This window comes from Rana temporaria, chromosome 9 (assembly GCF_905171775.1).
Source record: "Rana temporaria chromosome 9, aRanTem1.1, whole genome shotgun sequence".
NCBI lineage: Eukaryota > Metazoa > Chordata > Amphibia > Anura > Ranidae > Rana > Rana temporaria.
The window spans coordinates 130,904,149-130,927,137 of record NC_053497.1 but is presented as its reverse complement, the minus strand read 5'-3'; the positions used below and the strand labels follow the sequence as shown (position 1 = coordinate 130,927,137).

At 43.7% G+C, this 22,989-nt stretch overlaps 1 protein-coding gene across 2 annotated transcripts in view; it reads left to right on the top strand.

Annotated features, from left to right (window-relative positions):
* PNPLA7 (patatin like phospholipase domain containing 7) overlaps window positions 1–22,989 on the top strand; it is a 413,102-nt gene that overhangs the window by 1,122 nt on the left and 388,991 nt on the right. The window contains exon 2 of one of the 2 annotated variants that reach the window (XM_040324513.1): window positions 22,653–22,716. The exons of the other annotated variant lie outside the window; for it this stretch is intronic. The gene's annotated coding sequence lies outside the window, so the exon portion shown is untranslated. The remainder of the gene's footprint in view (window positions 1–22,652; window positions 22,717–22,989) is intronic. 2 annotated transcript variants of the gene reach the window in all.

Genomic DNA, 22,989 nt, shown 5'->3' with positions numbered 1-22,989 from the left:
TATAATACATTAATAAATAAGTGTCTACAATCCAGTAAGACATGGTCTCACCATGTTCTGCACATGCTCCGTTGCTCTTTTTTTTTTTTTAGGCATTGTAGAGGCTGACAGCCTTAGCCTGGGTTCACACATATGCGATGCCAGAGATCGCATTCAGCTGAACGGTTGTATGGCTGAACTCGCATTGGATTTGCGCAAACATAGTGCAGGAACCTCCCCCCGCACTGGAATCGGATCACCCATTCAATCCGATTCCTGTCCGAATTCACAGTTCGCACTGCGATCCGATCTGGGGGTGTTAATAACTTTGTATGACGCACACACAGCGGTTCGTAGGTGTCAGTTTGAACTGCCTGAGAGGGAGATGCGATGCTGGTATCGCTCTGGTTCACGCATCACATATGTGTGAACCGGGGCTAAAAGAGGAATTAAACCCTACTATGCTTTCTGCAACTGCCATGGTGCTGCACATGTGATCAGTTATGACACCAGACGTTCGATGGTTTGACAGTTTATTTGAGGACACGAGGAAATGTGAGAGCAATTCAAGGACTGTAATGGCCCGTACACACGATCCGAATATCGTACGACGGATCGTACGACTTTTTTCGCTTAATAGTTGCAAGAAAATGAAAAAGGTTGTTAAAGTCACAAATTCTCGTTCGACAGAAAAAAATTATCGGAAGTGATGTCATGTGTTGTAATGTATTTGTGTTGTATTTTCGGACGACAACTATACTGACTAAACGAAAATCGTACGATCTGACATCGTACGAGGAAATTTTTTCGTGCTTGTCCGATCGAATAATATCAAATGAACTGTCGTGATCGGCTCTCAGTAGTAGTGCACACGATCCGAAAATCGTACAATTCTTCCTCGGACGATCGTTTTCGTCCGATATTTGGATCGTGTGTACGGGCCATAAGGCTACATTTTAGGGATCAACCAATATTGTTTTTTTTGGTGCCATTACAATACCGATATTTCGGCCACCTCTCGGCCGATATTTTGTAAATTTTTAAAAAATATATGATGTCCTGGAAAAAACGGGGGGGGGGATATCTGAATGATGCCTGCAGCTACAGTCATCATTCAGATATCATTCTTTGCAGCCGGCGATTCTGTGTGCGATAAGAATTATCGTAGCGGCAGTTTCGCCACTTGATCGTTCTTATAGGCAACGGGAGGGTACACCCCCCCCCCCCCCCCTCCTGCTACCATCTGGGGCTTCTCCGGGCTCTCCCATGCCATCGGACCGGCACCGGATGATGACGATAGAGATTTCCAGTCATCTCTATGAAGGTGTAAACGCCACTCAAACCTCACATGTGAGGTATCGCCACGTGCGTTAGAGCTCGAGTAACAATTCTAGTTCTAGACCTCCTCTGTATCTCTAAATGGTAACCTGTAAAAAAAAAAAAATTTAAGCGTCGCCTATGGAGATTTTTTAAGTAACGAAGTTTGACATCATTCCATGAGTGTGTGCAATTTTAAAGCGTGACACGTTGGGTATCTATTTACTCGGCGTAACATCATCTTTCACATTATAAAAAAATATGATTTTTTTTACATGAATTAGTGAAGGGCCAGAATAGGCCTGGTAGGGAAGTGGTTAAATCACTATTGCTGCCACAAGGAATGTAAGCATCCCTTGTGACAGTAATAGGTGGTGACTAAGGATGAGCTCTGGCGTGTTCGCATAGAACACGTGCAGAGCCCGCCAGGAAGTGTGCACGGCGCTTCGCTAATCACAGCCAGGTAAACATTGTCCCGATGCTCGGCTGCAGAGATCGTTAAAATGTCTCCCTGGCTGTTATTAGCGCAGCGCCGTGGACACTTCCTGGCAGGCACTGCACGTGTTCTATGCGAACACGCCAGAGCTCATCCTTGGTGGTGACTCTTTATGGAGAGATCAGGGTTTTATAAGACCCCCAAATCCCTCCTTTGCACATCAAAGCATTCAAAACGTCAAGATCTGCATTTTTGAATACTTTATTTTTAAATCCGGTGTCTTTTAAGATGCCAGTAATCTGGGAAGTGATGTCATGACATCGCTTCTGGATTACTAGATCCAAACGAAGCATTGGCTTTGTTCGGGTCTTCGGCCAGCCGGCGGACATGCTGGCTAGTTGCTCGGGGCTTCCCGGTGGGAAGGGAGAGCCTGGGCCAGTGGCGGAAAGGGTGGGTGGGGGAGGGACCCCCCCCCCCCCCCCGGTGCTTGTAATAACAGCCGAGCGGCTGCAGAGCCGCATTGGTTGTTATTACAATAAAGCCGTCCGTCCTCTCTAAATAACAGTCCCGGGGTGATGCATGCATCACCCAGATAAAACTCATTTTTTTTACCGATACTTCTAAATAAGTGAATATCGGCCGCTGATAATAGATCGATCCCTACTACGTGTCCATTATTGCGATCCCAAAGTCGCATGATTTAGAGTGCGACTTTGAGTGCAGCTTTAATCTAACTTTACAGTCTCTGGATCAAAAGTCGAATCAAAGTAGTGCAGGGACCTTTTCAAAGTCGCTGCAACTTTAAGTCGCATAGATGGGAATGGGTGCCATTGAAATCAATGGGCTGGGACTTGTTATGTGACTTTGTGTCCAAAGTCAAACTAGTGGAAATGGAGCCTAACTGTTTTTTTGAAACCTGTAAATTGGTGGTTTTAGTGAATTTTATGAATGGCAGCAAGAAGAAACAGGAGGAATGCTGGAGGCAATTTTATAGCACACACTAATTTTCGTAGCATAATTATTAATATTGAATGTTTGTTCCTTGCCATTCAGTCCCCGTGCAGGACCATGCTAACCGGAACACGGATGCACAGGTGTTCCATGCATCCTCATGCAGGCAGTTCTGTTTATGTATACATTTTAATGCAAATCAGCATCATTGACCGTATTTAGTTGCTCATATGTTAGGACATTTTTTTTTACCTGGTAATTGCTGCTTTCAGATGAATAATTGAGCAGTAATTAGGAAAACAGATAGTTAGGGTGCGTGTCATTAGAGTGTAGCTCTGCAGTCCTGTCTAGGGTTTGCATCTTTCCAAATATTACATCAGCCGTAGACTGTACCTCTGTCTGGATCCAGGATCTCTGGTTGTTGTATAAACCCACTTTAAGTCATGGGTAAGCAACCGGTTGATTCCAATCATGTGACTAGCCAATCGTGACATCACCATGTCCGTAGCTCCTGACCTGAGCCATTTAGCAATTCAAAATCTGATTGCCCAGCCTACTGAGTCCCTGGATAACTTCCCATAACCCTTGCCTTGTGGTTTTCTGTCCCGTTGTCACGTCTCCCTGGCTGGTGGCTCTCAGTGACTTGGGGGCAGCAGGGTGTGCAGGGGCCACTGTGCCCCCAAGGGCCACACCAACAGCTCTGTGCTCCATACCCACCCTTGCATTACACTAGGGCTGCACCAATACATTTTTTTATTATTATTATTATTATGAGCGAGTACGTGTACCAATACTTGTGCTCACCGATACCTTTTGTGGTGCGATTGGAGCCCATACAAAATTAATGGGCTCAAACTGCACTGCAAAGAATCATATGCAATTTGAACAGGAATGTGGTGCGATTCTTGTCCAAATCACTTGCAGTGGGAAAAACGGCATGTGAATCTAACAGGAATCGCACCGAATTCCTGTTCAAATCACATGCACTTTGAGCCCATTAATTTTTTTATGAGCTCCAAATGCACCGCAAATTTTGGTTTCGGGTATCGAAGCATTAGCATGAGTTAGTATCCTATACCATTATCTGTATCGGTGCAACCCTATGTTATAGTAATAAACTCTGCCTTACTTATTACTGACCTCTGAACTGTGCATTACATATAACTGACCTGTGCACTCTCTATTACTTATTCCTGACACCTGTACTGTGCATTACATACTACTGACCTCTAAACTGCTTTACTTACCACTGACACCTGCACTCTGTGTTACTATCGATTCTCTGAATGCTGTCTTGCTTACTCCTCACCCCTGCACTCTGCGTTGCATGCTCCTCACCCCTGCACTCTTCGTTGCATGCTTTGTGAAAGATAATGTTACGCAGAGTAAATTAATACCCAACATGTCACGCTTCCAAATTGAGCCAGCTCGTGGAATGGCGACAAACTTTTACCCTTAAAAATCTCCATAGGCAACGTTTAAAAAAATTCTCCAGGGTGCATGTTTTGAGTTACAGAGGAGGTCCAGGGCTAGAATTATTGCTCTCACTGTACCAAAGGTGTTGATACATAACGTGTGGTTTGAACACAGTTTTCATAAGCGAGCGCTGCTTACGTATGCGTTGGCTTTTTTACACAAGCCTGGTGGGACGGGGCGCGTTTTTAAATTTTTTTCTATTTATTTAACTTTTTATTTTTGACACCGTTCTTAAAAAAAAACAAAAAAAAAAAACTGTAAACGTCTCGTGTAATAGAAAAACAGCATGACAAGTCCACTTAAATATGAGATCTGGGGTCAAAAAGACTTCAGATCTCATATTTACACTAAAATGCAATAAAAAATAAAATAAATATTTTGGCATTTGAAAAAATAAAATAAAAATGGGCCTTTAAGAGCTATGGGCGGAAGTGACTTTTTGACGCCGCTTCTGCTCTGCTATGGAGATGGGTGAGGGCCATCTTCCCCTCACTCGTCTTAATACCCAGCCTGCCAGAGGACCCGATCGCCTCCGCTGCTCCCGACGGCTCCTTAAGTGGCGCAGGGCAAGGGAGAGTGGCGGGTGGGGGGCACCTCTCCCTCCACCAATAAGTGATCTTGTGGCAAATCCACCGCAGAGACCATTATCGGAAACCGGACCGCCGCTTGAAGAGGAGGATATCGGGTTTATGGCAGCTAGCTGCTGCCATAACAGAGATATCCCTCTTCAAACAGCTGGCATATATCGTCTTGCGGCGGTCCGGAAGTGGTTAACAGAATACATTGCTCGCCGTGATTGGCTCAGCGTGGTATACTGTATATAGTATGTTACCGAATGCGGTTACATCTCGGCTCCTCTTCCTTCTACGGACATCTCGCCATCCACCACTGAAGCTTTGGTTTGAAACACCTGACCCTCCGTTTGGCTCTGCACACATTGGTTCTCCCCCTACAGTGAATTTTGCCAGGGCACATGAGGTATTTATCACCAGAGCATTGCTTTACAAAGCTGGTGATTAAGTTGAACAGACGTATTGCTGTTTTAGTATGTTGCCCAAGCTACCGTGTTTCCCCGAAAATAAGCCTAGGTCTTATATTAATTATGCCAACAAAAGACACAGTAGGGCTTATTTTCAGGGTAGGTCTTACCATGTAATGTGCTGTCTTTTCTCTCCCCCCTCTCTCTCCCTGCCTGTCAGGAATCCCCAGTGTGAACTGAGTTAAAATGCTTGTACAATCCTATAATCCACTCTATTAAAGTAGTATATAATGTACAATGTGTGTGTTTCTGTAATATAATTGTGCCAAATACATTTATTATAGCGCCGCTCTGCACTTCTGTTACCCGCCGGAGCTCTCTTCCCCGCAATTGTATTACAGAAACACACACATTGTACATTATAAACTACTGTAATTTTGTGGATTATAGGATTTTACAAGCATTTTTAACTAGGGCTTATTTTCGGGGTAGGGCTTATATTGCAGCCCTCCTGGAAAATAAAGCTAGGTCTTATTTTCAGGGTAGGTCTAATTTTTGGGGAAACGGGGTACTAGACAGACTAGTCGGAAGGGGGTCGTCTTATATGGCGAGTATATCCCCAAACCAACATTTTAGCTGGAAAATTAGGGGGTCGCCTTATACGCCGGCAAATAGAGTAGTATCTAATTATATCATGAACACAGAGGCAGCCATATTTGTTCATTACACATGCAGGCTCTTCTTTCTGATTGTACCTTAGTAATCCACGTATCACTCTGCGGAGTAAAATGCCTACAATGCTCATGGAAGCCAGAAACCATCTTGGCATAGACTTTATGCCACAAATAGCTGCTGACAAAGCTACTGCATGGCTGTGCTAAATGATTATTGTGAGGTGTGAAATGAATAATCACTCTGCTCTAAGCTTGCTTTACCTGTTGGCCGATTTGGGTCTAGTAAACTTAATAGCTTTTTTTTAACTAGCTCATACAGAGATAAAGAGTCACCCATTTGAAACACAATAAGACTTCTCTGTTGAAGATCATTTGGAACTATCAGGTTCTCTTTAGATGGAAAGGAAAATCGTTATGTGTATGAGACACTAACATCCTTCCTTGATTGGACGCATTACTGTCCAATGAAGTGAAATTTATTTTCCTATTGGCTATACTACCAGTAAAGTCCAACTCCAGGCATATGAAGAAAGTATCCCTTGCAGTGGGGCTGTGTTTGCACTGCAAGGGTTTAATTATAGTTTTTGTCTAGTGGAACAAAAAAAAGTTCTTGCCCGATTCTTCCACATTTCACCGATCTAGGGTCCTGACGTTGGCAGGATGCCCTGCTCTCGGTGTGAGGACGCCAAGCTGTTGCAGTCTGATGAAAATTACAAATTCAACCAACATTCCTCTCTTTAAAGTTAATGTAAACGTTTTTTTTTTTTTTCAGCAGGGGATCTATCCGCTGATCCTGCTGAGCAGCCGGATGACAGGTCTGTGCCGGCTCCACTTGTACTAAATGGACACTGCTCACTCTGCTCCATGGGCAGCCGGATTTAAATGGACTGGCTGTCCGTTTACACCCAACTACGTTCCGATCAGACGGAGGGGAATGGACCCCTTCTGTGTTTTCTTTTGCCAGATTGGATCGTACCTGGAGGTAGCTGGATATAAACGTAGAAACCAGTCCTCTTACGTTCTACTGCCCATAGAGGAGAATGGAAGGTCCAATTGGGTCTGGCTGAAAAACAGACAGCCAGACCCGATCGGACCTCTCGTGTGAAAGGTGCCTAACAATGAACTTCTCTTATTTGGCCCGAAAATCCGTGAGCTGACACCTTCTGTGCTTTTCAGCTTGTGCTGCATTGTTATACATTACATTGTTTCGTACTCTCTTAGGACTGCCCCTTTATATTATGGAACAGAGGAGAAGGGAAGGTTCTGTCCTAGGGTGCGTCTACACAAATACAATGCAGTGAGTGAGCTACAGTTTGCCAAATGAAAGTGTAGGAATGCAAAAAAAACATACATATGAGGGGTCTTCAAAAAGTTTCTGTGTGTGTGTGTGTATGTATGTATATAATTTTGTACTCCCTCGTACATGCCTTCATGCTGCAGCTGTACCTTGCCAGCTCTAAACTTGAGAACTAAGCTATTATGCTATTGCTCAGTTCTCGTTGTTCCCAGAGATGAGAGCAGTGACCGTCAGTCACTGTATTCTGTTCTGTCCCTCCAGCACTTACTGGAGCACTGGGCTTAGGCTCTCAGCATTGTGCTGAGAGGCAGAGCCAGCTGCCAATCTGGCATTTGGGTGGATCCCAATGCTATTGTCAAGTGCACTCCCATGACCCAAAAGAGAAGTATGGCTAAAAAATGTTTGGCCATACTTCCCTCTAAAATGATTGTTTTTGGGTGCCTTGAAAAAGTATTCATACCCCTTGAAATGTTGCAACCAAAAATGTAAATGTATTTTATTTGATAGACCAACACAAAGTGGCACCTAATTGTAAAGTGGAAGGAAAATGATAAATACCGTATTTATCGGCATATAACACGCACCTTAATTTTAAGAGGGAGGTTTCAGGAAAAAAAAAAAAAAGAACTTTGAAGTAAGGGTCAGTGCCAATCAATGCAGCCTGATCAATGCCCATCTGCAGCTTCACAATTGCCCATTAATACAGCTTGATCAATGCCCATCCATAGCCTCACAATTTCCCACCAATGCAGCTTGATTAATGCCCATCTGCAGCCTGATCAATGCCCATCTCAGGGAGAGGGGCGGGATGAGCGCCGTAAGATTGCATATAGCGAGAATCTCCTGTTTACTCGTCGGCGTCTTTAATACAGTCCCGCCTCCTGGAACGGCTTCTATGATAGACAGAACACTGGTCCAATGCTGGCCCAGGAGATGGGACTTCCTATTTCAGAGGCTGCTGAGTACAGAAGGTTCTCGCTGTATGTAATCTGACGGCGGTAGTCCGCCTCTGAGGCAGCCCAAATTGCAGTATCGGCGTAAAACACACACACACACACACTATTTGAAACCGATTTTCAGGGTGAAAAAGTGAGTGTTATATGCAGTATATACATATAGTGTTATGTGTGTGTATATATATATATAGTGTTATATATACAGTAGTTTTCAAAATGTTATTACAAATAAATATCTGATTAGTGTGGCGTGCATTTGTATTCAGCCCCCCTTTACTCTGATACCCCTAACTAAAATCCAGTGGAACCAATTGCCTTCAAAAGTCACCTAATTATTAAATAGGTAACTCTGAAGGAGATGCAGAGATCCACAGCTCAGCTCCTCACAGAACTGCACAGAATCTGTCCACAGGACAACTATTAGTCGTGCTCTCCACAAACCTGGCCTTTATGGAAGAGTGGCAAGAAGAAAGCCATAAGAAGTCCTGTTTGCAGTTTGTGAGAAGCCATGTGGGGGAAACGGCAAACACGTGGAAGAAGGTGCTCTTCTCAGATGAAATTAAACTTTTTGCTCTAAAGGCAAAACGCTGCATGTGGCAGAAAACTAACACTGCACATCACCCTGAACACACCCATCCCCACCGTGAAACATGGTGGTAGCAGAATCGTGTTGTGGGGATGCTTTTCTTCAGCAGAGTTGATGGGAAGATGAATGGGGCCAAATACAGGGCAAGAAAACCCGTTAGAGTCTGCAAAAGACTTGAGACTGGGGCGATCAAAGCATATTCATGTGTTAGAATTGCCCAGTCAAAGTTCAGACCTAAATCCAATTGAGAATCTGTGGCAAGACTTGAAAATTGCTGTTCTCAGACGCTCTCCATCCAATCTGACAGAGCTTGAGATATTTTGCAAAGAAGAATGGACAAAAATATCACTCTCTAGATGTGCAAAGCTGGTAGAGACATCCCCCAAAAAAACTTGCAGCTGTAATTGCAGAGAAAGGGGGTTCTACAAAGAATAGACTCAGGGGGGGCTGAATACAAATGCACACCACACTTTTTACACATTTCTTGTAAAAAAAAAATGAAAATCATTTATCAAACGTCCTAGTTGTACAAGCAACATTTCATTTATCTCTATTGTCAAAGTACAGATCTATACGCCTGGAATGTTTCTGCAGTCTCTATTCTATGAGCCATCTCTTCTTATGTCTCTCTTCCTGTTTTGAATAAACAGAGTATTTTTTTGAAAACCCTTTTTTTTTGTTTCTTTTTGCAGTACTGAAGTTGGTACTTAATATAAAAAATCTCTAATCCAAAGAAACCATATGCTCTCTTATGTCTGCGGGTGACCTCACCTTTGCTGTTATCCGATTTAGGCCATCTGTCATTGCCATGCATATAGACCTCTTCCTTGTTTTTGCCCTAGGGTGTTGTTAAAAGGCAAAATTACCCAGTTTTGTGGCATGCAGCTGAAACCTCAGTTTAAATATTTAACCACTTAAGCCCCGAGCCTGTTTTTCAGATTCGGCGTTTACAAGACTAAAACAGTTTTTTTTTGCTAGAAAATTGCTTAAAACCCCCAAACATTATATATATTTTTTTTCTAACACCCTAGAGAATAAAATGTCGGTCATCGCAATACATTTTGTAACACCGTATTTGCGCAACGGTCTTACAAGCGCACTTTTTTTTTGAAAAAAAATCACTTTTTTGAATTAAAAAATAAGACAATAAATTTGGCCCAATTTTTTTTATATATTGTGAAAGATAATGTTACGACGAGTAAAATGATACCCAACATGTCACGCTTTAAAACTGCGCCCGCTCGTGGCATGGCGTCAAACTTTTACCCTTAAAAATCTCGATAGGCGACGTTTAAAAAATTCTATAGGTTGCATTTTTTGAGCTACAGAGTAGGTCTAGGGCTAGAATTATTGCTCTCGCTCTAACGATCGCGGCGATTCCTCACTTGTGTGGTTTGAACACCGTTTTCATATGCGGGCGCTACTCGCGTATGCTTCTCCGCGCGAGCTCATCGGGACGGGGTGCTTTAAAAAAAGTTTTTTTGTTTTCTTATTTATTTTTATTGATTTTTATTATTTTTTTACACTGAAATAAAAAAAAAATGGTATCACTTTTATTCCTATTACAAGGAATGTAAACATCCGTTGTAAAAGAAAAAAGCATGACAGGTCCTCTTAAATATGAGATTTGGGGTCAAAAAGACCTCAGATCTCATATTTAGACTTGAATGCAAAAAAAAAAAAAATGGAAATTTTGTCATTTAAAAAAATTACAACAAAAAAATTGTCTCTTTAAGAGGCTGGGCGGGACTGACGTTTTGACGTCACTTCCGCCCAGCAGAGCTATGAGGACGGGTGGGGGCCATCTTGCCCTCAGTCTCGTCCTCACACATCAGGCAGCAGCACCCGATCTCCTCCGCCGCTACCGACGGCTCCGGTAAGCGGCGGAGGGCGTGGGAGAGCGGCGGGAGGGGGGGCCCTCTCCCGCCACCGTTAACGGCGATCTCGCGGCGAATCCGCGGAGACCGCCGTTATCGTTTACAGGCCCGCCCACTGAAAAGATGGATACCTCGGCTGTGGCAGCAGCTTCTGCCGTTATCTTTAAAAAGAGGACGTATATATACAGTGGGCAGGCGTTAAGTGGTTAAAATACACAGCAGCTATCTTGCCTGCCAAAAGATTTTTATTTTTATTTTTTTCTAAATCTTTTGGGCCATTCTTGTAAATGGGGCATAATAGCACAGCTAGGTGATTAACCGTCCTGATCTTTAGGTAAAGTAAAATTCCAGGCAAAAATTAAATTCTGCACAAGATTTCTATGATTACTGACAGTGACTTTTGTATTGTCTATATCAATTATTTTATAAATGGCCAATTGGGGAAAAAAACTATCTATCAAGCCATTCAAGTGCCCTTCACTCTCCAGACCGACATTGGCTGGTTTGCACAGCTAAATGTGGCTGCTCACTGATGCTTCCATGTGCCGTTGTCGATCCCAGATGTCTCCAGCCAATCGGTTCAGTTCTGCCCGTATATGTGTGTGTGTATATATATATATATATATATATATATATATATATATATATATATATATATATATATATATATATATATATATATATATATATATATATATATATATATATTCTATCCAAATCACCAGGGGGACATATTAATCCGAAATTTAGACCACGGCCCTGACTTTAGACATGCCTGGCCTAGGCTTATGACAAATTGCACAGTGCACTTTCACCCTCGAGCATTTACTAGGAAGGGAGAGGGGGGGGGAGGGGTTGAGTCATAAGAGGGCTGCAGACCTGGAGGTGTGTCTCTTTGTAAATCCAGGAAGTGAACAGGCAGCTGCTTCAGCTGCCCACAGTTAAAATCAGGGCTGTGGAGTCGGTAGATAAATGTTCCGACTCCGACTCCGACTCCTCAGTTTTATGTACTCCGACTCCGACTCCGACTCCTCTGTATTAATATGCGAATGTATTTTATACATTCCTTGAGGGAAAGAAACGCAACCTACCACAGGACTACTGGCTGGGAAGCCAACAGTCTACTGTATTGCACAGTTTAAGCAAAAGACAAACACAATGAAAACAACGTTTTATTTTTTTTTTTTTATTAAAGCGGGGGTTCACCCGTACATAACACTTTTTACCCTTAGATGGATGCTCGTTTTGTCTAGGGCATGGGTGCTCAACCTGTGGCTCTCCAGCTGTTGCGGAACTACAATTCCCATGAGGCATTGCAAGCCGCTGACAGGTACAAGCATGTCTCCCAAAGGCTGAGGCATTATGGGAATTGTAGTTTTGCAACAGCTGGAGAGCCACAGGTTGAGCACCCATGGACTCTAGGGGAATCGGCTAGTTGTTTTAAAATATGAGCTGTACTTACCGTTTACGAGATGCATCCTCTCCGCCGCTTCCGAGAGGCTTCCGACGGTCGCATCCATCGCGTCACGATTTTCCGAAAGAAGCCGAATGTCGGTGCGCAGGCGCTGTATAGAGCCGCACCGACGTTCGGCTTCTTTCGGCTACTAGTGACGCGATGGATGCGACCGTCGGAAGCCTCTCGGAAGACTGTCAATCAAGAAGGAACGCCCGCTCCCGAAGACCCATACCCGGAAGCGACGGAGAAGATGAATCTCGAAAACGGTAAGTACGGCTCATATTTTAAAACAACTAGCCGATTCCCCTAGACAAAACGAGCATCCATCTAAGGGGAAAGATTGTTTTATGGGTGAACTCCCGCTTTAATCAATCAAGTGGCTGGATAGTAGCAGCAGGCATAAACATCAGGAACAGGATCTTTACCAGTTCAAAAATACAAACCACATTATTTGGTTGTTTTAGAACAAAAACAAAAAACATAGGGCAGTGGGAGGATCCAGGAAGGGGCATTTATTCTAAAACATGATTTTCCTAGGAGAATCCCATAGTCATGTTTAAAGTTTAAGCTAACAATCGGAGTTTACAAGTTTTTATAGCCTAAATGACAGCAGTTTTTCCAATGGTTTACAGCTTCAGTCTTGAACTATTGGCCCTCCATTCCCTTCACTTATACAAGTGTCTCACTCTCTAGTCCTGCAAAAAACATATTTATTTAATCCCTTATCAGTGAGAGGCTAGGTTACACATGGACGCTGCGTTCCCTGTAAAAGCAGGACACAACACTATGGAAAGTAGAAGTATTGCAGCTCCTAATTGTGCGTTGCGTGCCATATAGTGAAGCACATGAAAAGCATGCTTCTTCACGGTCACTTAACGTGTTCGTTTTGCGGTTACGTGAGGCACTGCATGCATTGGTCTTTATTCTTACAGTAGAGAAGTCATTAATTATAACTTTTTGTGAATTGGGACATTTAAACTTGCTTTTTTTTTTTTTTTTATTCCAATCTAAATTTAGTAGGAGTCGGAGTCGGTGCATTGTTTGCCGACTCCGACTCCAGGTACCCAAAATTCCCCCCGACTCCGACTCCTCGACTCCGACTCCGAATCCGACTCCACAGCCCTGGTTAAAATGGCAGCAGCCAGACTTGGTGGAGGGAGATTTCTGCAGCATATTTGGCCAAGTACAGAATCAAAGTATATATCAAATAAGTAAAGTGGTTGGAGGGAAGCTTCAGAATGGCAAAGATGTTTTTATTACAAATTATGTGAACAGACTGCAGTTCCTCTTTAAAGTGCAATATATATTAGTGCAAACAAATTGTGTGCAAAGAAAAATACAAATATCCAAAAATATATAAATCTTCTAATGCTCAAGTGTTCATGCAATAGTCCATAGCCACCAAAAAAAAAAAACTATTTTAAAATGTTTTATATAAACGATCATATAGTGTCCCAAAATGTTTTTTTAAAAAAAAAGCATTTTTTTTTCTCCGTTTAGGCTGATATGTATTCTACATATTTTTGGTGATGAAAATCGCAAAAAGCGTATATTGCTTGGTTTGCGCAAAAGTTACAGCGTCTAAAAAAATAGGGATTAGATTTACGGCATTTGTATAATTTTTACTAGTAATGGCGGCGATCTGCGATTTTTTTTTTTTTTTTTTTTTTTTTTTTTTTTTACGAAAACCATACTATTGAAACGAAAATCATACGTTGAGTTCACGTACGTCAAAAATGTTGTTGTTATTGTGTGCGCATTCAGCTTTTGTCTGTCGAAAAAGCAAAATCGGCTATCGAAAGCACCTAATGATCCGAAAATCGGCAGATTGTTCGTTCGGATTAAATTTTACTTCCGATTTTGGTATCTTGTGTACAGGCCTTTACTCGCTGGTTTATAGTCTTACTAGCTGATCCATTTGGTGAATTTGATCCAGTGAGAATTAGGAAAAACCTGACTTCTAGCCTGTCCTTCAGCTGCTGTTCAGCAGGGACTAGACGAAATTAAAAAAATCTATGGGCAGGCTCATTGCACCCAAAGCCGTTCCATCGATCAACTTGGGTACAACCAGCATGTTGAATTTTTACATGCGATTATTGCTAGCTGCTCTAGCAATAATCACTGTGTTCTCCCGGCAGGGACGACTCTCACCGCCCCCCTGCCAGGAGAACACAATGGCTCCACTGACTGCGTCGATGGGGGAATCGAGTGCCTTTCTTTCCTGCAACCTGTGGTTACAGAGAAGAAAGTTGCATCATCTATGGCCTGCCGTAGGGAATGGTTATACAGGAGTCTCAAACTGGTGGCCCTCCAGCTGTTGCAAAACTATAAGTCCCATGAGGCATTGCAAGGCTGACAGTTACAAGCGTGACTCCCACAGGCAGAGTAGGGTGACCACATGCCCGGGATTGTCCCTTAATTCATATTTATGTCCCGGGCACCATCATTCCCGGACAATAGTGTCCTGGAAGTGTCAGTGGAAGAAATTGTGCCTCTTTCACTTGTATCAGAAAACCAACAGTCAGCCAGAAATGTGTTTTAAGGCCCTTGATACCAGCTGCCATTTATAAACTGGCTTGAAACTCCGCAGGTTAACCACTTCCGTCCAGCAATGTCCCCGTTTGTCACTGGTATTTGTGCTTGCTATGCAGTGACATCCAGTGAAGTGTCATATTATGCAGCATGTATGATTTTTTTTTTTTTTTTTTGCATCTCACCGCACTGCACCTCAGGCTGCGTTAAAGTGAAAACAGGACACATAGAAAACACATTTTTTTTTCTGTGTGCTCAAGTGGTAACTGCCATTATTCCATTGCGAAAAAACGCCAGTCACTGTACCAGTGTGAACGGCCCCTAAAATAATGTTTAATGCTAGATGTATCAGATGAGAGACCTGGTAATTTTTCTGTTAAAGTATACTGTATGTGAAGGCACAACACCAAAAGCACACTGAAGTATTTATATTTTAACAAAGATGTACCTATCATGGACTTTCTCATCCTCGGACTCAGTTTCCCAGCAGACACAGTGTTCAGTGTTCCGCCAATCACGGACTCTTGTCCGAGGATGAAAAGGCGTCGGTGATTGGCAGAACACTGAACACAGTTCCGTCTATCATGGAAGGCACCAGGAGTAGACCGCGAGTTTTAAACGATGGACGCCCGCAGCCTCTCAATTTTAGGTACACTGACTCGAGTATAAGCTGAGGGGGGTATTTTCAGCCCAAGAAAGGGCTAAAAATTTCAGCTTATACTCGAGTATATAGTTATCTTTGAACTTTTTTATGAGAGCTTGTTGTAAACCCTCTCTTTTAAGTTACACCTGCAGGTAAGCCTAGATTAAAGCAGGGGTTCACCCTAAGAATTTTTTATTTTTTTTTCTAACATGCCATCTAGCATACTAGCGTGAGCTACAGTATGCCTTTGTTTTATTTTTTTGCGCCGTACTCACTGTGATATCCCGGAGATAAGTTTCAGTCTAGTAGGCGTTCCTAGTCAAAGGGGAACATGATTGACGGCCGGCTATGGCGCGTCACGCCTCACGGAAATAGCCGAAATAGGACGTGGCTCTTCACGGCGCCTGCGCAGTCAGCTCCGATGTCTGTGCGCAGGCGCCGTGAAGAGCCGAGTCCTACTCGGGAGGCGTGACGCACAATAGCTGGCCGTCAATCATTGTCCCCTCTGACTAGGAACGCCCATTCCCCGCGGGGAGCCTGAAACTTACCTCCAGGATTAAACGGCGAGTGCGGCGCATTTAAAATAAAGGCATACTGTAGCTCACGCTACTATGCTGTATTTCTTGCTTGAAACTTGCATTTAAGGGTGAGCCACCGCTTTAAGGCTTACCTGTAGGTGTTTGCAATATCTCCTAAACCTACACGGTTTAGGAGATATTTGCCAAAAGGAATACACCGTTGTCTATGGCGCATGTGCGCCGTAGACAACGGCGCAGACGCACTGGGAATGCCGGATTTGTGAATGGCTAATGCCGGCTTTGACAGCTCCTGTGCGCATGCGCGGAGTGATATCGCCGCTCCAGCCAATCACAGCGCCGGAGCGGCGATACCCGGAAGTAACCTTTCCGGGGAGATGTCTGTGGCCAGAGGGGGAGATGAGGATGGCTTCGATCTAAGGTAAGTAATTCATAATAAGCTAGTATGCTAGTCATACTAGCTCATTATGGCTTTGTCTTGCAGGTTTTTATTTTTATGTATTTTTTTTTAATTCTGGGTTTACATCCGCTTTAAACATATATGTATATTCGGATGAGAATTAAAACGGACAGTTTGGACAATTCCTTAAAAAAAACAATGTCTCCTGGTGTAGCGCCATCATCAATCACAACACCTGCTGACTCCACTCACGCCCCTGAAGGCTCCTGCCGTCTGCCTGCTCTGGCGTTTGACAGTACTTAAATAGCTAAGGGCTGGGGCCACCCAGTGACACCACCAGATGGCACGGCCCCCCTTGTGACATCACAGACCCAGCATGTGTTGATGACGTCACAAGGGGACGGTGCCACCAGATGATGTTGCCGGGTGGCTCCGCTCCTTTGCTATTTAAGAACTGTCAGATGGCGGAGAAGGTGGACGGCGGGAGCCTTAAGCATGAGCAGAGTTTTCTTTCCTCAGCTTCTCCATAGAGCTCCTCCATGGAACCTCTCTAGGAAAGTTGGTGGTCGTGGAAAGTCTTGAGACCCTGAGACCTTGCTTCTTGCTGTACAAGGATTTTGTCCTGGTGCCAAAGTAATCCATCCAGCCTCCTTAATGACTCATGTTTGGATTTGGGGCAAGATGCAGAAGCTGGTTCAATGAATGCCTTTAGGACGGGTTGTATTAGCAGAACATTTTGGGCAGATAAGATAGTGCTTGGAGGAGCACATTCAGTAGATTCGGAGACATCCTGGACACGGCATTGGCTTTTCTGTTTTGGAACCTGGGCGGTATGTCAGGTGGAAATTAATAAGGCCCATCTGGCTTGTCGAGGTCTTAGATCTGCAGATCTTAGATATTCCAAATTTTTGTGATCTGTGAAAATCATAATTGGGTGGTTAGCATCCTCCAGAGGGAGGGTACCTCCATTCTTTGAGGCTGACTTTAATTGCCAGGAGTTCACCCACATCATAGTTTCTCTCAGCCGGATTCAGGTTCCTGGAGAAAAATACTAATGGGTGAAAAAGATGCATCTACCTCAAGGACAAAGGAAAGAGCTGGGTCCGGGTGTTGCAACATGGGAGCTGAGGTGAAGAGAGCCTTCAGCTGTTTTAAAGGCTGTTTGAAAATCCTGGTTCCAGGAGAAGCGCAAATGTAGGCAAGTGATCGGGGCGATGATGGTCGAAAAATTTCGAATTAATTTTCTGTAAAAGTTAGAGAAGCCTATGAACCTCTGGACCCCTTTCCTGTCAGACGGTGCAGGCCATTCCAAGATTGCTGAGACCTTCTGAGGATCCATGGAGATCCCTCTCATGGAGATTATGAGTCCTAATGTTGCGTACCTGCCAGATGAGCCTGACGTGTAGTGGAAAGGCTTTCTCATACAGACCCGGCTCAAGGGCCACCGATGTTGCAACAGTGGCCGCAAGAGCCTGGCGGTGTATGGGTGCCTGGTTCGTCTTGAGTCTTGTCCGTTCAGCTGGTGCAGCAGGAAACAGGAAGCAGGCTGGTAGGTGTACTGGCTGGGGAGACACTGAATACGTAGTTAGACAAGCCGGGTTTGATAACAGACGATCAGATCTAGGTATAAACGACAGGCAGAGAATGGTCAGTATACAGGCAAGTTCGGCAACAAGATATCAAGCAGTGTAGAGCTGAGCGTGGGTTACAAGGCAGGCTGAGATGAGGATAACAGAGATCAATCGTAGTCAAACAAGCCGGGTCAAACAGGAAACAGATCAGATCACAGGAACAGGAAGTCACGGGAACAGGTATGAACTGCAGATCAGGCAGCGAAGACACAGTGCCACTGAGGTGTTTAAATAAGGCAGCCTGTTGCCAATCACTGAAATCAGTCTGCGCTATTAACCCTTAGGTGGCAAGTCGATGACACCTAAGAACTGGATAGATTGTTTTTTGAACTCCCACTTCTTTGGCGTATAAGCCATGGGTTCTTAAGGTCTAACATTTTTCTGACGTGTTTTCGATGGAGTTCAAGTGAGGCTAAGAAAGTTAGTATGTCGTTCAGATAGACGATTAAGAACAGGTCATGATATTTCCTGAAAATGTCATTCACAAAATGTTGGAATGTTGCGGGGGGCGTTACCACTTTTTCTATCGTCCTGCAAGCGCACTACCCCAGTGTAAAAGCATTTGGGCTCTCACACTGGGGCTGCAGGGGAGGTGTTTCACAGGCACTTTTTTTGCCTAAAAGCGCCTGAAAACGCCTCAATGTGAAAGGGGTCTACGTGAAGTGCGACACAATATAGCTTTTGTGATGTATATCTTTGTTCATTTGACTTTCACTGTACAAATTGCAGCATATTTTTATGTTGATCATCTTTGTAAAAGTTTTACTTTGTCTATACTACTGCTGTGTACTGTTTAGAATGTGGAAGCTAATTTTCCCGTAAATTGTTAAAAAGATTTACCCTTTATAAAAAAAAAATAACAATAATAATCTACTTACCTGCTCTGTGCAGCAGTATTGCACAGAGCAACCCCGATCCTCCTCTTCTCGGGTCCCGCGCTGGTGCTCCTGGCGGCTGCCCCCAGGCTCACTCCCAAGCTGCAGATCTGCGTGGCCCCTCCCCCTTTTCTTTTCTGTTTAGCTCATTGGCTGTGATTAACAGCAACAGAAGCCAATGGCTCCTGCTGCTGTCTCAGATGAGGGAGAGTTCCCTGAAAGCCGAGGCCCTCATGCACATTGCTGGCTCGCGATGGGGCTCAGGTAAGTAACGAAGGCACTTTTTTTTCCTAACTACTAAAGTAAGAAAGATACTTCGGGGGAAGATTATTTTGCCTTGTTTGCATATATTTCATTATAATTTGAGCCCAGTGGTTGTTGTTTTTTTATCTTGTCTTTTCTCACCATTTTTCCTTCCGAGAAGGAAGTTGTGTAACTGTTGGCAATCTTCTGCACAACAATGTTGACAGAGCTTTCACAGCTACTGTAATTTTGAGATACCTGGAAGTAAGCCAGTTTTGGCCATTCTGTCAGTCTGATCCTGCCAGCTCTACTAAATATCCTGCACACCTTTTCTGTTTTTTACATCGGAACATAAATCTATGAGCTTTTAGTGAATTGTAAAACGGCAATGTGAATGTTTGGCCTGGATTTATGTAGTGTTTTCTTGTCCAGGTGCTTTCTAAATTATGACCATTGTAGGCGCATAGGAAATATTTGTCCCTTTGCCAGCAGACGCCTTCTTAATAATGTAGAAAGTTTTTGCATCAAAATCTGGCAGTGTTTTTTTTTTTCTTTTTTGTGTAATGCCTGTATATTCAATCCTGGATTTCTGTTTTCATGGAGGGCCACTGGGGGCCATTTATTTTTAACCACTTGCAGACCTCCGACCTGCAATGTACTGCAGATAGGTGGCCCCTGCCTGCAAAATGATGTACCCGTACCTCCTTCCGGGTTTAGGGTGCACATATGCGCGTCCCCCTGCTGCTGCTGACACCCACTGTGATTGTACACAACAGAAGTCCGTCAGCAAGTCCTGGCCAATGATTCTGTGTCCAATCACAGCCCAGAGCCCTGTGTTGATTGAAGAGGGAGCGATCTGTCAGTTTCTTATCCCTACAAAGCATCTATTGTTGCTGGAGAAGTTTTAAATCTTATTTCCCCCCAAAAAAAGACCTAGCGCTATTTTCCAGGAGAGTTGCAATATAAGCTCTACCCAGAAAATAAGCCCTAGTTTAAAATGCTTATTAAATCCTATAATCCACTCTATTACAGTAGTATATAATGTATGTGTGTGTTTGTGTGATATAATTGTGGGGAAGAGAGCTCAGAAGCGCAGAGCAGCGCTATAACAAAGGTATTTGGCACATTTCTATTACATAAATGCACACATTGTACATTATATACTACTGTAATAGAGTGGATTATCGGATTTTACAAGCATTTTAACTCGGTTCACACTGGGGATTCCTGTCGGGCAGGAAGTGAGTGGGGGAGAGAAGACAGCACATTACATGGTAAGACCTACCACGAAAAAATAAGCCCTACTGTGTCTTTTGTTGCCAAAATTAATATAAGACCCGGGCTTATTGTCAGGGAAACACGGTAGTTGCAAGGGGTGACTTGGAAGGGGGTAGCACCTGCACCTATTTCCTGAGAAAAAGCCCTGTGTACACCTATTTTTCAAAGGGAGTCTGAAATTCATTGACTTGCAAGCCAATACTATTTCGGCGACATTGGCATCCTATGAAGTTTAAGATTAACAAGTTCAGTTTCATGGACCTGGAACTAAAGTGTGGCATGTCGGAGAAGGAAAAGATGCATGTGTCAGTGGCTTCTGAGACAGGTTTGCCATTTTAGGTCCAAGACATGATCATATTTCCCCCTAATGGTACACTCCAGTTAAAACAAAAATTAAACATTGAGATGTTTACAAGAAGCACACTTGCGTGTTTAAAGCCCAACTGAACAAGAACAATTTTTTTCCCCACCCCCTCTATCCCATCCTGACAGGCTTTTTCTTTTACCTGGTGAAGCCAGCTATGCTCACCTAAGTCCTGTGTCTAGGTCCCTTTGCCTTCACTGGTCTTGGTGCAGTGTACCGCTAATCTAGCACTGTGATTTTCACCCGAGACCATAGGTCTCCTTCACTCCCCTCTGCTGATGTTGAAAGGTGGGATGACTCCTGCCACTGGACATCTTATAGGAAGTATCTATATCGAACAGGCCGTAACCCAAAGAGGGACCTAAGCCATACTAAATAGAAGAGGAGAACGCATGGGGCTGGATTGTTATGTGACTGTAGCTTTAAGTAAGTAAAAAGCGCTTTGAAAAATATATTTTTTACCCTACCAATTAAAAGTGGGGTGGTAGAGGGGGGGGGGAGGGGGCTTTAAATCCAAATATTGCAGTACTGTACTAGTCCACCCTTTTCCCTTCTGTCAGTAATCTGGTGGTCCTGGAACACACTGCTGGTGGTGCTGGATCATCTGCCTTGCTGCCTCTCATACGCATACAGCCTGATGTAAGAATTTGTTATCAGAATTTTAACACAATCACCAATCAGCTTGATGATTCAATAAGCAGAAAGACAACATTGCAAGGTATTGCTCAGGAAGTACACTCTTACGGTCCTCTGTGGAGCTGTGTGTGCTTTTTCTGTAGGGCAGTGGTCTCCAAACTGTGGCCCATGGGCTGGTTGCATCTAGGTTTGCACCGATACTGATACTAGTATCGTAGGGTGACCAGACATCCCCAGTTTCAGGGGACAGTCCCCTGATTGAGGACACTGTCCCCGGAACAAGTCTGCCCCTGGTTTTGTCCCCAGATTGGATTTAATAGGGGGCAGGGGCAATTTCAAAGACAGTCAGTACAGAATTAAAAAAAAATTGAATTGCACACCCCCGCTCCGCCGCGCCTACTAGCATAGGCCCTTTCTGATGATCATGTGCTGGTCGGAGCGGAGGGAATATTTCTTCAGTTTCGGGCGCATGCCCATTCAGCTTCGCTCACATGTTCTTCTGCCTTGGCTCAGATCCTGGCCAGCCACCTGCCTATCTCCTTGCCTTCCCTGGTGGAGTGATCTTCCTCCGCTCCCCATCCAGTAGTAGCCGGGGCCCGAAGAGTAAGACTTGAGAGGCTGTGAGTCGGGCGGTGACGGGCAGAGAGTCGCTGATTGTTGCCATTACTAGTAAAGAAAAAATATGTCCCCGGATTTCATTTTAAAAATCTGGTCACCTTATAGTATCGGTACTGAGCATATGCACGAATACTTGTACTCGTGCAAATGCTCTGATACATGGGCAGTCGGGATGATCGGTGAGGCGGTGTTGACTGTTGCAAGCACCGATCTCCCTGTATAGATTTCAATAAAGCAACTGACAGCTGCTTTTTAGTGGAGCCGAGGCTGCTTAGAAAGGTACTGGGGAATCTGTGTCCTCAGTACATTTCTGTCTCAAAGGGGAGATGTTCACTTTAAGCATTGTAAAAAAAGAAAAATATTTATAAATTGTAAAAAATGTATTACCTTTTTTTTTTTTTAATTATCCGGCCACTGGGGCACTATTTCATCCACTGACACCAACGCAGGGGGCACAATTCCTGCCAAAAACTCCCAATGACGGGCCACAATTCCTCTCACTTTTTTTTTACTCCACTGATGCTGGGACTTTTTCTACTCTCGATGGCCACAGTCCACCCCCTCCTAAAGTCTGAAGGACAGTAAACTGGCCCTTTGTTTTAGAATGTTTGGAGGCCCCTTCTGTAGGGAATTGCACAGACCTAAGAAAAAAGGTAATTTGCATGAACAGTTGCAGTTTTATGGGTAGCATTGGGGACGCGAATGCTTTCACCATTTGCCTGGAATTGCTTTTAATAACACTTTGTATAAAAAGGATGTGTGTGTGTATATATATTAGGGTGGCTGTTTTATAATGGGAATGTCTGTTTTGTTTCCTTTACTAACTAGCATGCCCCATCTCTAACTTCTGTTCTGCTCTCATTTCTGTCTCCTGTTTCTAATGCTGTCCCTAATATTGATCCCGACCACTAGTTGTGGAGTTTTCCTTCCTATAATGTGTGACCTGCCTTCTCCACTCATGCCGTCCCTACGCAAGGTATGTTAAACACTCATTCCTTCTGTCTGAGGACCTTGATGATGTTTGTCTCTTAAAGAGTGCATGGTTGCTGTAATTTGTGACTTGTGAAGTAATGCCTTTATAACAAAGGTATTTACTTTTTTTTTTTTTTATTGCTTCTCTAACAAATCTGTAACTGTGGCTAGTCATGTATTCAGCTGAACTATACCTATACTGTCTCTCTAACTAGTTCATTTACCGTATTTTTTGCTCTATAAGACGCACCTGACCATAAGACGCACCTAGGATTTC